Source organism: Fukomys damarensis, unplaced genomic scaffold (assembly GCF_012274545.1).
Source record: "Fukomys damarensis isolate Sample0158 unplaced genomic scaffold, DMR_v1.0_HiC HiC_scaffold_6, whole genome shotgun sequence".
Classification (NCBI taxonomy): domain Eukaryota; kingdom Metazoa; phylum Chordata; class Mammalia; order Rodentia; family Bathyergidae; genus Fukomys; species Fukomys damarensis.
The window spans coordinates 17,317,322-17,331,677 of record NW_022900918.1 but is presented as its reverse complement, the minus strand read 5'-3'; positions in this window follow the sequence as shown (position 1 = coordinate 17,331,677).

The window sequence follows — 14,356 nt, the reverse complement described above, 5'->3', positions numbered from 1 at the left end:
TATATATATATATACTTATGTCACTTTCACACTTTCCTATAGCATTTGGAGGGTAAATAAGAAAAGAAATCATTTATATAAGGTACATAAGGTAATAAGAGGTAATTATCAGTAGTTGCCTTGACAATTTATTAGCATGCTCCAGGCCAGATAAAAAGAAAGGTTTCAACCATTATAAGATTGTCAGACAAGTTAAAATTGGCCTACATATCTTTGTGATTGTGACAACAACCTGAGCTGTTCTAAAGTCACAATTACTATCATTTATCTTGATAATTTTTCCTTGGGTGTTTGTTTAGGAAACTGATATGGATTAAGATAGTAAATTTTCACTTCCACTTCACTCTGTCTATGATTACCCTTCCCAAAGTTTAGACACAAATGCAGTTTTAATAATTTTACATTGTATACTATGATATTTGTACTTTCTTAATTTAAAATTTTTACTTTCTCTATTTGCTTTAATTCATTAATTTTATTGGAACATTTTATACAATATGCTGACATTTATCATCGGGAATTTGTACCTTGACAAGATATGCTTTTCTTCCCCCTATTCCCCTGTTCTCCCCTAAAACACTTCACCATTTCCTATTTACAAAGACTTTGTTTCCATTTTTTTCTTTTATCATACTTTATCCTTTTGCAACTTTCTTTCCCCAATCCCTCCAATTTCCCCTTCTACTTTAGACCTTTTCTTCCTATTTCACTTTATCTATTGTACATATGGATCCTTATTTACACTTTCAGTTTCTCACACTGGGCAAGTTGGTATTTACACGTATGTGTTCTATTTATTTCACTTAAGATTATGGCCTCAGTGTGCATACACTTAGCTATAAATGTCTCTAGTTTTCCATTCTTTATGGATGAGTAACTCCATTTATTTAAGGAAAACCCATTTTTATTATTCAGCCACTAATTGATGGGCAATTGGGTTGTTACCAAATTTTAGCAATTACAAACTTTGTCGCTATGAACATGGGTGCACATATATCACTGTGGTATGATTCTTTTAATTCTTTTGGGAAGATGCTCAGCAGGGTCAAATGAGACCTCTAATTCTACTTTTTTGAGGTATCTCCATACTGATTTCCATCGTGATTGCACCAATCCGTACTCCCACCAACAGTGGAAAATGCTTCATTTTCCCTCAAAACCCTGTCAGCATTTGTTACTAGTTTATTTATTGATAACAACCATGCATTCTGAAGTAGGATGGAATCTCAGAATTGTTTTTATTTGCATCTCTCAAATGACCAGTGATGTTGAACAGCTTTATTGATTTACTTATTTGCTATTTCTACTTCTTTGACCAAGAAATATCTGTTCATTGCAGATGATAATTTCTGGATTGGATGTTTAAAATTGGGAGGTCTGATTTTTTAAATTAATTTTATTGGTACATTTAAGGTATATAATGTAATAACATTCATCATTGGAAATTTGCATGTTTACATAATCCATCTTGGTTCTTACATTTTCCCCACTCCCCTGCCCTCCCTTCAACCCCTCCACCCCTTCCTATTTACAGAGATTCTGTTTCCGTTTTGTCTTTTTCTCATATTAACATTCCCTTTTTCTATTCCCATACCCCTCCCACTTCCCCTTCCCTTTTCACATTTCTTCCTATTTCACATTATCTATTATACCTTTTAATCTTTACTTACACTTTCAGTTTCTCACCTAGAGGAACTATTTGGTATTTACACATGTGTATCCTACTTATTTCACTTAAGATCATCTCCTTAATGTGCATCCATTTAGCTATGAATGTTCTCATTCTTTATGGCTGAGTAGTTCTCCATTTTTTTTTTTAATGCACTTTTGTTATCCAGTCTCCCATTGATGGGCAATTCACTTGCTTCCAGATTTTAGCTATCATGAATTGTGGTGCTATGAAACATGGGTGCATACATATCACTGTGGTATGATTCTTTGAAATCTTTGTGGAAGATACCCAGGCGGGGGAGATAGCTGGGTCAAATGGGACTTTCAATCCTAGTTCTTTGAGGTATCTCTACATTGATTTCCACAGTGGTTATACCAGCCTACACTCTCACCAGCAGTGGAGCAGAGTTTCTCTTTCCACACAGCCCCACCAGCATTTGTTATTGTTTGATTTAATGATAATAGCCATTCTTTCTGGGGTGAGGTGAAATCTCAGCATTGCTTTCATTTGCATCTCTCAAGTAATCAGTGATGCTGAAGATTTTTTCATGTTTATTTTCTATTTCTACCTCTTTGAGAAATGTCTGTTCATTTCAGATGGGCCTTTAAATTCAGGAGGTGTGATTTTAAAGTTCTTTATATATTCTAGATAGGAGACCTTTGTCTCAGGAAAAGCTGGTGAAAATTTTTCCCATATTGTGGGTGGACTCTTCCCACTGTTCATGATTTCTCTTGCTGTGCAGAAGCTTTGTAATAAGAAGACATCCCACCTATTGATTGTTTGTACTACTTTGCAGGCAACTGACATTTGTTTATAAAATATTTTCCTACACCAATGTCTTCAAGAGTTCTACCTAACCTCTTTTCCAGACTTTTTACTGTTCCTGCTTTAATATTTAGATCTTTTAATCCATTTCAATTTTACTTTAGTGCGTGGTGAGAGATATAGGTCTAGTTTTAATCTTTGGAATGTTGATACCCAGTTTTTCTAGCACTGTTTATTAAAGAAGCTAACTTTCCTCCAGTGAGGGTATTTGGCTCCTTTGTTGAAGATGAGGTTGGTGAGTGTGTTTAGAATTGTTTATTCATCTTCTAATCAGTTCCATTGGTTCTCAGGTCTGTTTCTTTTCCAGTACCATGCTGTTTTTGTGACAGTAGTTTATAGTTTCAATTTGAGAATTGTGATACTCCCTACCTTGTCTTTATTGCATAGAATTGCTTGTGCTAGTCTAAGTCTCTTCTTGTTCCAAATGAATTTTTGAATTGTTTTCTTAAGGTCCGTGAAGTATGCTGCTGGGATTTCAATTAGGATTGCCTTGAATACAGCAGTTTTGGAAATATGACCATTTTCTTTCCATTTTCTGATAACCTCTTCTGTCACTTTTTTCAGAATGCTGTAGTTTTCAGAGTAGAAGTCTTTTATTTCATTTGTTAGGCTGATTCCTAAGTTTTTCAATTATTTGTATGTCATTGTGAAAGGATTTGATTGCCTTATTTCTCACTCATTGAGTCCATTATTTGTGTACAGAAAAGCTATTGATTTTTGTGTTGACCTTGTATCCACCAGCATTACTGAATTTGTTTATTAAATCTAGAAGACTTTTAATGGAGCTCTTAGGGTCTTCTACATAGAGTAACAATTCATATGAAAATAATGACAGTTTGACTTCTTCACTTCCTATCTTTATTCCTTTTATTTCTTTACCTTGTCTAATTGCTGTGGCTAATGTTTCCACAACTATATTGAACAGGAGTGGTGATAGTGGATATCCTTGCCTTATTCCTGACTTTAGTTTGAAGAATTTCAGTTTTTGACCATTTATATGATAACAGCCATTGATTTTTCATACATAGCTTTTATTAGATTTAGGCAGAGACAGTCTATTACAATTTTTGGAGCATTTTTATCATAATTGTGTATTGAATTTTCTTGAATTTTTTTTGCATTGAGAGGATCATATACATTTTGTCTTTGGCTCTATTAATATGGTGTATTTATTGATTTTCATATGCTGAGCCATCCCTGCATCCCTGAGATGACTCCTACTCAGTCAGGGTGTGTGATCTTGATGATCCTCTACATTCTATTTCTAATGTCTTAGTGATTTTTGCATCTATGTTGTTTAGTGAGGTTGGCCTATCATTCTCTTTTTGGTTGTGTCTCTCTCTGCTTTGGGGATCAAGGTGATGCTTGCTTCCAGGAATGAATTTGGGAGTTTTACTTGCCTTTCAATTTCAGTGAAGAATTTAAGCAGTACTAGCAAAGGTTCCTCTTTAAATGTCTTATAAAATTAAGCAGTGAAGCAATCAGACCCCGGGCTTTCTTAGCTGTGAAGTTTTTAATTACATTTTCAATTTCATTGATTGATATTAGGTCATTTAGAATTTTTAGGTAATCTTCATTCACCTATGTTAATTCATACATATCTAGGAATCTGTCCATTTCTTCTGTATTTTCCATCTTATTAACATATAGCTTCTCAAAGTACATAACGATGATCTTCTGGATTTCTGTTGGTCCATTGTAATTTTACACTATTAATTCCTGATTGCATAAATTTGGACTTTTTCTTTCCTTTTTTGATAAGGTGGCTAAGGCTTTGTTAACACTGTTTATTCTTTCAGAACCAACTCTTGGCTTTGTTGGTTTTTTGTATTGTTCTCTTAGTCTCCATTGCATTGATTTCTGCCCTGATCTTTATAATTTCCTCCCTTGTATGAGCTTTGGGTTTGTCCTTCTCTTCATTTTCTAGAAGTTTGAGATTCAGCATCAGGTTGTGTAATTGAGTTTGCTATGTTTCGCTAATATGAGTATTCACTGCTATGAATTTCCCTCATAAAACTGCTTTGATTATTTCATATAGATTCCAATATATTGTATTGTCATTGTCATTTAATTGTAGAAATTGTCTGATTTTTCTTTAATTTCTCCTGTGACCCATTTGTTATTCAGAAATGTGTCATTCAATTTCCATGTGTTTATGAAATTATTGATGTTTTTGTGCTATTGATCTCCAATTTTATCCCACTGTGGTCTGATAATATACAAGACATAACTTCAATTCCTTTGCACTTATCTAAACATATTCTATGAACAAGTATGTGGTCTATTTTGGAGAACAACACATGTGCAGCTGAAAAGAGCATGTATTCTGATTTTGTTTACTCTCTAAATATCTGGTAAGTTCATTTGTTCAAGAATTTGGTTAAGTTATACTATTTCATTGTTTGTTTTTTGTCTGGTTGATCTATCCGTTTGTGACAGTGGGGTATTGGCATCCCCCAATTACTATTGTATTAGTGCTTATATGATTTTTTTCATGTCCATTAGTATTTTTTATACAGTTTGGCACACTAGTGTTTGGTGCATATATATTAGTGATTGTCATCTCTTCCTCTTGGATTGTTCTCCTTACAAGGATGTAGTGTTCTTTTTTGTCTCTCTTAAACAGTTTTGGTTTGAAATCCATTTGACAATATGCCTATCTTTAGAATTTTTCATCATGGCTATTTGGAGTCCTATATGCCTCACTTATATGTATGTCAAGTTCTTTTCCCCTACTTTGAAGTTTTCTGGCATTACTTCTGTGAACAGGATTTTTTTTTAATTGTCATCTGCACTCTCTCATCTTTCTTCATTGACTCTGATCATGCTTGTGTTATTCTTTACATAGCCCAGTAGCAACTGTATTTGTTTCTTATGGTTCCTTACTATATTTAATTTTTTTTAGAATGCTAGTTTGTATTTATGAAATTCATAAGTTGCTCTTTGTCATGAAAGTGTCTTATTTCTTCACCAGTTTTGAAGAATTGTTTTGCACGGTACATCATTATGGGGTTGCGATTGTTTTGTTTGAGGACTTAATATACTTCATTTCAGATTCTCTTGACCTGAGGGTTTGTGTTGAGAAGTCTGCTGTGATTCTGATTGGCTTTCCTTTGTATGTGATTTCTTTCCTTTCTTAACTGCTTGTGGGGTTTTGTTCTTCTTTGGGTGTCTGGAATCTTAAGTATTATAGGCCTAGATGTGGATTCTTTATATCATGACATATCATATACCTCACTTATCTGTATGTCAAATTCTTTTCCTCTGCATAGGAAGTTTTCTGACATTACTTATGTGAACGTGTTTTTTATGTCATTTACCCTCTCTCCTTTTTCTTATTTGACTCTGATCAGACTCATGTTAGTCTTCTTTGCATCATCTAGCAGCAGCTGGATTGATTTCCCATGGTCCGTTACAATTTTAAATAAATTTTTCTTTTCCTGGTCACTAATTGCAATCCAGTCTTCTATATCTGATATTCTGTCCTCACACTGGCTCATTATGCTGTGCAAACTTTTGATGGAGTTCTTAATTTCCTAGATATCTTTTTAAAAAATTGAATCTTGGGCCAGGGATTTAGCTCAGTGGTTCTGGTGACTGCCTCCCATTGGCAAGGACCTGAGTTTGATCCCTAGCACAAAAAAAAAAAAACCCTTGAATCTTTATTGGTACATTTTAGATATACAGTACAGTTGCATTCATCATAGGTACCTTGAACCTTTACATGACGTATCTTAGTTTTTATTTTTCCCCAATCCCCTAGCTTCCCTTTTCCCTCCTATCATTCTCTATTTACAGAGGCATTATTTCCATTTTTTTCCTTTTTTCTTATTTTTCGCTTCCTTTTTTAATTTTCCCCTATCCCTCCCATTTGCCCAATAACGTTAGAACTTTTCTTCCCATTACAAAATATCAATTACATATTTTGACACCTACTTGCACTTTTAGTTTATCACACCAGATAAACTATATGGTGTTTACACATGTGTGTCCAGTTAATTTCACTTAAGAGTATGTGCATCCACTTAGATATAAATGTCTCTATTTTCTAATTCTTTATGGCTGAGTAGTACTACTTTTATTAAAACTCATCTTCTTTATCCAGTCTCCAGCTGGATAAATAGTTCTGTTTCCAAGTTTTAGCTATTACAAACTTTGCCACTATAAAAATGAGTTTGCATATATCACTATGGTAGGGTTCTTTTAATTTTTTTGTTTTTTGGAAAGATACCCAGAAGAAGGATATCTGGGTCAAATGTGACCTCTGATCCTCTTTTTTTGAGGTATCTCCATATTGATTTCCACAGTGGTTGCCCGAATCTGCAATCCCACCAACAATGAATAAGTGTTCCTTTCTCCCCACACCCCATCAGCATTTGTCATTGCTTGAATTTATGATAGCATCCATTCTTTCTAGATGAAATGGAATCTTACCATTGTTTTCACTTGCATTTCTCAACTGACCAGTGATGGTGAACATTTTTTCACGTGTTTACTTACAATTTCTACTTCTTTGTCTGAGAAATATCTGTTCATTTCTGATGCCCATTTTTTTATTTGGGTCTTTATATTTATGGAGCCTGATTTTTTTGAGTTCTTTGTATATTCTAGATAGCAGACTGTTGTCTGAGAAACAGAAGATAAAAATTTTTCCTTACATTGTAGGCTGTTTCTTAGCTCTGTTGGTGGTTTCTTTTGCAGTGCAGAAGCTTTTCAAGATGAGATCCAGTTTTTGACTCTTTGTGCTAATGCACATGCTAATGAGGATTTGTTCATAAAGTCCTCTCCTATGCCAATACCTTCAAGAGTTCTACCTAGTTTGTCTTCCAACAAGTTTAGTGCTCTCATCTAGTTCCAAATGAATTTTTGCATTGTTTTCTCTAATTCTATGAAATATACTGCTGGGATATCAATCAGGATTTCAATCAGGATTTCATTGAATCTGTATAGCAATTTTGGAAGTATGGCCATTTTCAATATATTGGTTATTCATACCCAGGAACAAAGTATATCTTTCCATTTTCTTATATCCTCTTCAATCTCTTTTTTCTGAATATTGTAGTTCTCAATGAAGAGATCTTTTGCTTTCTGTGTTACATTGATTTCTAGATATTTCACTTTTTGGTATGTTATTGTGAAAGGAATTGTTTCCCTAGTTTCTCTCTCAATGAGTAAATTACTGATGTAAAAGAAGCCTATTGATTTTTGAGTGTTTACTTTCTATCCAGCTACTCTACTGAATCTGTCAATTATGTCTAAAAGTTTTTTGGGAGAGCTCTTTGAGTCTTTTATGTAAAGTATCATATTGTCAACAAATAATGACAATTTAAATTCTTCCTTTCCTGCCTTTATTCTTTTTATTTCTTTATCTTGAATAATTGTTGTGGCTAATGTTTCCTCCTATATTTAACAGAAGTGGTGATAGTGGACATTCTTGTCTTTTTCCTGATTTTAACTTGAAATTTTTCAAGTTTTGACCATTTAGTATGATGTTGGCTGTTGGCTTTTCATAGATAGCCTTTATGAAGTTGAGATAAAGACCATCTATTCCAATTTTCTGCATGTTTTTTATCATGTATGTGTACTGAATTTTGTTGAATGCTTTTTCTGCATCTATTGAGAAGATCATATGGTTTTTGTTTAAAGATTAGTTGCAGTAGTTCTTCTCTAAATGTCTTGTACAATTCAGCAATGAATCCATGTGGACCTGCGATTTTCTTTGTTGGTAAATTTTTAATTACATTTTCAATTTCACTGATTGTAATTGAGGTTTTTATAATTTTTATATCTTCATTCAAATTTCAGAATTCATATGCATCTAGAAATCTGTCCATTTTTCCATGTTTTCCAATTTATTGGAGTACAGGTTCTCAAAGTACATATTGATGATCCCCTTTATTTCTGGCAGATCTGTTGTAATGTCACCTTTTTCATTACTAATTGCATGGATTTGAGCCTTTTTTTCCTCCTTTTTTCATAAGGTTAGCTAAAATTTTATTAATGTTATTTATTCTTTTGAAAACCAACTCTTTGATTCATTGATTTTTCTGTATAGTTCTCTTAGTTTCTATTGCATTGACTTCTTCTCTGATCTTTATAATTTCCTCCTTTGTATGAGTTTTGGGTTTGTCTTGCTCTTCTTTTTCTAGAAGCTTAAGGTAAAACATTAGGTTGCTTATTTGAACTTGCTCTGTTTTCCTAGTGTGGGCATTCACTGCTATAAATTTCCCTCATACAACTGCTTTCATTGAGTACCATAGATTCCTGTATGTTTTATTGGCATTACCATTTATTTGTATAATCTGTCTGATTTCTTCTTTAATTTCCTCTGTGACCCATTAGTTATTCAGGAGAGTGTTATTCAGTTTCGATGTGTTTGTGAAGCTCTTGGAGTTTCTTTTGCTATTGGACTTAAATTTAATTACAGTATGATCTGATAATATACATGAGATAATTTTGATTCCTTTGCATTTACTTAAACATGTTCTGTGAGCTAGTATGTGGTCTATTTTGGAGAATGACCCATGTGAAGCCAAAAAAAAGTGTATATTCTGATTTTGGGGGATGGAACACTCTGTAGATGTGTATTAAGTATGTTTGTTCAAAAGCTTCATTCAGTTCTAGTATTAGTTGTTGATTTTCTTTTTTTTTTTTGTCTAGACAATCTTTCTATTTGTGACAGTGGTGTATTGAGTTGCTCTGTTACAATTATGTTTGTGCTTAATTGACTTTTTTCAGGTCCCTTAACATTTGTTTTGTAAAGTTGGGGGCATTAGTATTTGATGCATTTGTATTTATGATTCTCAGCTCTTCCTCTTTGATTACTCCCTTTGCAAAGTCCTTCTTTGACTCTCTTAATTACTTTTGGTTTGAAATTTACTTTGTCAGCAAATAAGATAGCTACCCCTTCTTTTCTTCTGGTTCCTCTCACATGGATAACTGTTTTGCATCGTTTTATCTCAGAATATGAATTTCTTTGTGCATTACTTGGCTTTTTGTATACAGTGTATTGTTGGATTTTAATTTTTAATCCATTCTGCCAGTCTGGTTTTTTGTTTGTTTGTTTTGTTTTTTGATTGGTGAATTGAGGCCATTAACATTAATGGTTATAACTGATACATATTGACTTATCATCATCATATCCTGTTGTTGGTGCTTTTTAATTTTTTCACTTCTCTCCCTATATTTTATTGCCTTGCCTGCTGCATTTGCTGTGTTGGGTCTCAGGGATATTCACTGTCTTTTTCTAGAATATTATTTAGAATTTTTGGGAGTGCTCATTTGATATTCATGAACTTTCTTGGGTCTTCTTTGTCATGGAAGTATCATTTCTCTACCAATTTTGAAAGATACTTTTGCAGAATATATTAGTCTAGGTTAGAGGTTGTTTTCTTTTAGGGTTTGAAATATCTCACTCCAGGCTCTCCTGGACTTGAAGATTTATGTTGAAAAATCTGGTATGATTCTGATGGACTTTCTGCATGTGACTTGCTTCTTTTCTCTAAGTGTTTATAGTATTTTCTTCTTCTGTTGGGATTCTGAAATCTTGATTATTATATGTCTATGTATAATATAGATATATCATGGCTAGTTGGACCCTATATGCCTCACTTAACTGTATGTCAGATTCTTTGGCTCTGTTTTGGAAGTTTTCTGTCATTAGTTCCATGAACAGGTTTTTTTTATGTTATTTGTACTTTCTCCTGCTTTTTCATGGGCTCCTATCAGTATTATATTGTTTTCCTTTGTATCATCTAGGTGCTGTTGGATTGATTTATCATGTTCCCTTCCTATTTTTAAGAGATTCTTATTTTCATGTTCACTGATCTCCTTCCTGTCTTCTATATCTGATACCCTGTCTTCAGATAGGCTCAGTCTATTATGTATACTTTCAATAGAGCTTTTAATCTCCTGGATACCTTTTTGAATCTGCTTCATGGATTCCATTTCTTTCCTATCTTGTGCATTCCTGGTTTCTATTTCTTCCCAGGAAGGACAACTAATTAGATCAATCACAACATCTTACCCCAAGTGATACAATCAGCAACATGAAAGCATCAAGCACAGGTTAGAAAATGACAATTTGTGGCAGTTATTAATATATCACCTTTAACTGTAAATTAGATCAAAATCGAGGCTAGAGCTAAGAACAATGGCCTTTTGAACCCCCTGTGCTTCTGTGGTGTGAATGCAGGTGCTAGCACAGCCAAGAGGCCAGAGATGCCTGTGGGGTGATTTTGGGGGTTCCTGCACTTGTCCATTTGGCTCCACCTCTTACTGGTCTGCTGTTGAGGTCCATCAGTTGAGGCAAGAGCTGCTCAGGGATATCTGTTTGCAAATATTTTATGAATTCCATTTGTTTCATATTCTCAGATTCCATCAGATTCCTTAGCTCCTCTACTTTTTTAAATCTTTTTCTGCTCTAGATTTATTAATCGCATCTTTCACTCTGGGCACAATCTCTATTTTTGTCTGACAAATTATTTCTGGTTTTATCTTTCCAAGATCCTCTTTCATTGCCAGTTCTGGGAGTCCAGGTGATAGTCATTGTTCCTTCTCCTTGTTCCTTGGGCTTACTTTAGGCAAATTGGAAGTCTGGTTTTGAATCTTATTTATGTGTGTTCTCATTTCAAAAGATACAGCCTGTTGAGCCTTTATTGAGGCAACTCTTTGCTTGCTGGGCTTTAATTCTTAACATGCTTCAGATAGTCCTTTTCTCCACTGATCATCACTGTGTCAATTCCCAAGATCAGTATGACAGCCTCCTGGATCCCTGTGCTAGGCTGTTGTCTGGGTAAGGTTATGGCTGGGGCCTGCACACACTTAGAATATCTGGGTGTGCCTTTGATTAGGTCTTGCACCCTGCAAAGCTGTTGTCTAAGAGGGCATCTGGCTAGGGGCTGTGCACCCAAGTTGCTGGTGTCTGAGTGGGTTTCTGGCTGGAGTGACTCACACTTACTGATGGTATCTTGGTGGGCCCGTGGCTATGGCCTGCATGCCTAAGCAGCTGTTTTACAGGTGGGCCTTTGACTGTTGCCTTTGCACCTAAGCTGCTGTTGTCTGGATGGGGTCCTGGCTGAGGCCTGTGTACCCATACCACTTGTCCTTGAGGGCTTCTGGCTGGAATCTGCCTGTACTTAACTATGGTATCTGAATTGGCCTCTGGCTGTGACCTGCATACCTGAACAACTGTTTTCCAGGAGATCCTTTGGCTGGGGCCTGTGAGCCCTAGCCACTGATGTCTGAATAGGCCTCTACTCTCTATATACTTAACCTGTATTCTTAACCTGAAAATTCTTGGTAATCATTCATAGTCTTGATGTAAAATATTCCCTTCATTTAAAATTGTCTTTATATTTTTATTCCTTACTCAAAGGACTGCTTAAGGAATTCTTTTTAAACTGTTATATCTTGCTCCAAACAGTATAAGATTTTTTAAAAATCAATAAGAGAACAAAAACAAATGTTCTAAATTCTGATCTCCATCCATCTGGGCGTTTAAAATTAGCATATTAACTTATCTGGCACCTATTAGGCATATTGTATGTAATGTCACTTTTCCAGGAAAATGAAAACAAGGACCACAGGTAAAGTGAAAACTCTTTTAAGATGTAGGAATAACTTTTTGATATCTATGCTTTATGATTGTTATAAATATTTTAATTGGAAAAGTGTACCTTAACCCCAAGATCATGTCAGTTGAAAATATACTATGCATAAAGATGTATTAATAAAATTAGGGGATAGATCTCCTGAGTTGATTAATATTCATGATATGTTTTCTTTCCTTTCTTCCTTTTTGTTTTTGCTACAAAAGGGAAGAAAAGAGCTATATAATGCTAGCTTGGAGAAGATGGAGTGCTGCCACCACCCAAATCACCATCTCCATATGCATAGGTATTAATATATTTCATAGCAAGGAACAGTGGAAAGAAAGGAACATAATGAGATAATAGATCTATCCAGGTTTGTTTCCTGACTTATTGGACCCTAACCCCCTCTCTATATCTTGCCTGTAGAAATAAAATATAACTTTGATCTTACCTTAGTTATTTTTCTCATTGTTGTGACAAGCCACTTGGCATTCATAAGTTAAAGGAGGAAAGGTTTATTTTAGCTCACAGTTTGTAGAATTTTCAATCCCTAGTAAGCTGGTTAAAGGAAGAATATAAAGGAGATATAGTCTCAAATGAGGCAGGAGATTCATTTCCATTTTATCCTACCAAGGCTACAACCCCATTGGTTGGTGACACTACACCCAGGGTAAGCCTTCATATTATTCAGACCCAAAACCATGGTCAACTAATCAGTGGACTAATTTAGTTATCACACACCCTTAATCCATATTCATGCACCTTAGATCCATCCACCTATGAAAAGTCCCACTTGTGAGTTCATGAGGGGACATCTAGATAAAAGCCACAACAAACTTCTTGTGTCCAGATCTGCATATTCTATTCTTTCCTCTTGTGAAGAGGTCAGTTTATACCATAGGCCTAAGGAATTTTAGAGAAACCATTTGTCTCTAAAGAAAAAATCATCTAATTTCTAATATTTAAGGTTCCACTTTTCCCTTGCAGTTTAGAATTTAATTTTGCTTTAATTCAGCCTTCAATCTTGAGGCTCTTGAAATTCCACCTCAACTGGCTGGCTGGTTCTATCAAAAGTAGCTGGATCATGAGCAATGGTAAGCTTGATGCTTGAGTCTGAGGAAGTATCACTAAAGATTGTGAGGTGAAACACAATGGCATGTTTTCAACATTACTGCAATTAAGATTTTACTTCTCCACGTAGAACTGCTTTCATTGTGTCCCATAGATTCCTGTATGTTGTATTGGCATTATTGTTGATTTGTAAAAACTGTCTGGTTTCTTCTTTAATTTCCTCTGTTATCCCTTGATTGTTCAGAAGAGTGTTGTTCAATTTCTATGTGTTTGTGAAGTTCCTACGGTTTCTTATGTTATTGATCTCCATCTTGATTGCACTATGATCTGATAATATACAGGGAATAACTTCGATTCTTTTGCATTTATTTAACCCTGTTCTGTGAGCTAGTACATGGTCTATCTTGGAGAATGGCCCATGTGCAGCCGAAAAGAATGTATATTCTGATTTTGTGGGGTGGAACATTCTATAGATGTCTATTAAGCTTCATCATGCAAGAACTACCATATTACAGTAAAATGAATGAATACCATTTTTCTGTGTTCTATAATAATATTTCTTATCATATAATGATTCTTTCACTTCCATAATTGATAAAAGAAGTCTTTCTCAATGCAATATTTTTAGAATTTTTTCACGGTATCATTTCTTTCTTTGTTCAGAGGATTTAAAGAAAGACCATGAACTCAGAAACTATATTATATAACAAATAACATGACTTGGAGTCTGTAAGTTTTTCCAGGAGACAGAAAGCAACTGAATGTCTCCATGGATTTATTGAAAGTTTTTATAAGTCTAGACAAAAATCTACACAGAAACTGCTTACAACCCTGTAAGTGCAGAGCAAAATATGATCAGCATGACTCTCCATGGAAAGTCAGTAATTCCAGTTAGATTCCTGATTTCCAGGAGTAGCCCACTCATTTATAACTTCATTACTATTCCAGATACACTTAGGTCCTGATTTAAAGCTCAACAAACTGGACATTTCATGAACTAGTAAAAAATGGTTCGTATTATTATGTTATACTATATTTCAATCCACATGCAGTATAGAATTATCAATTACTATTTTAATATCTTCCAGGTTTTTACTTAATGCAATTAATTTTATTAATGTTTAAATATGATAATGATTGCATAGAAGTGCATAACATTTTAAATTCTTTTCATAAATTCAAAATATTTTTTTAA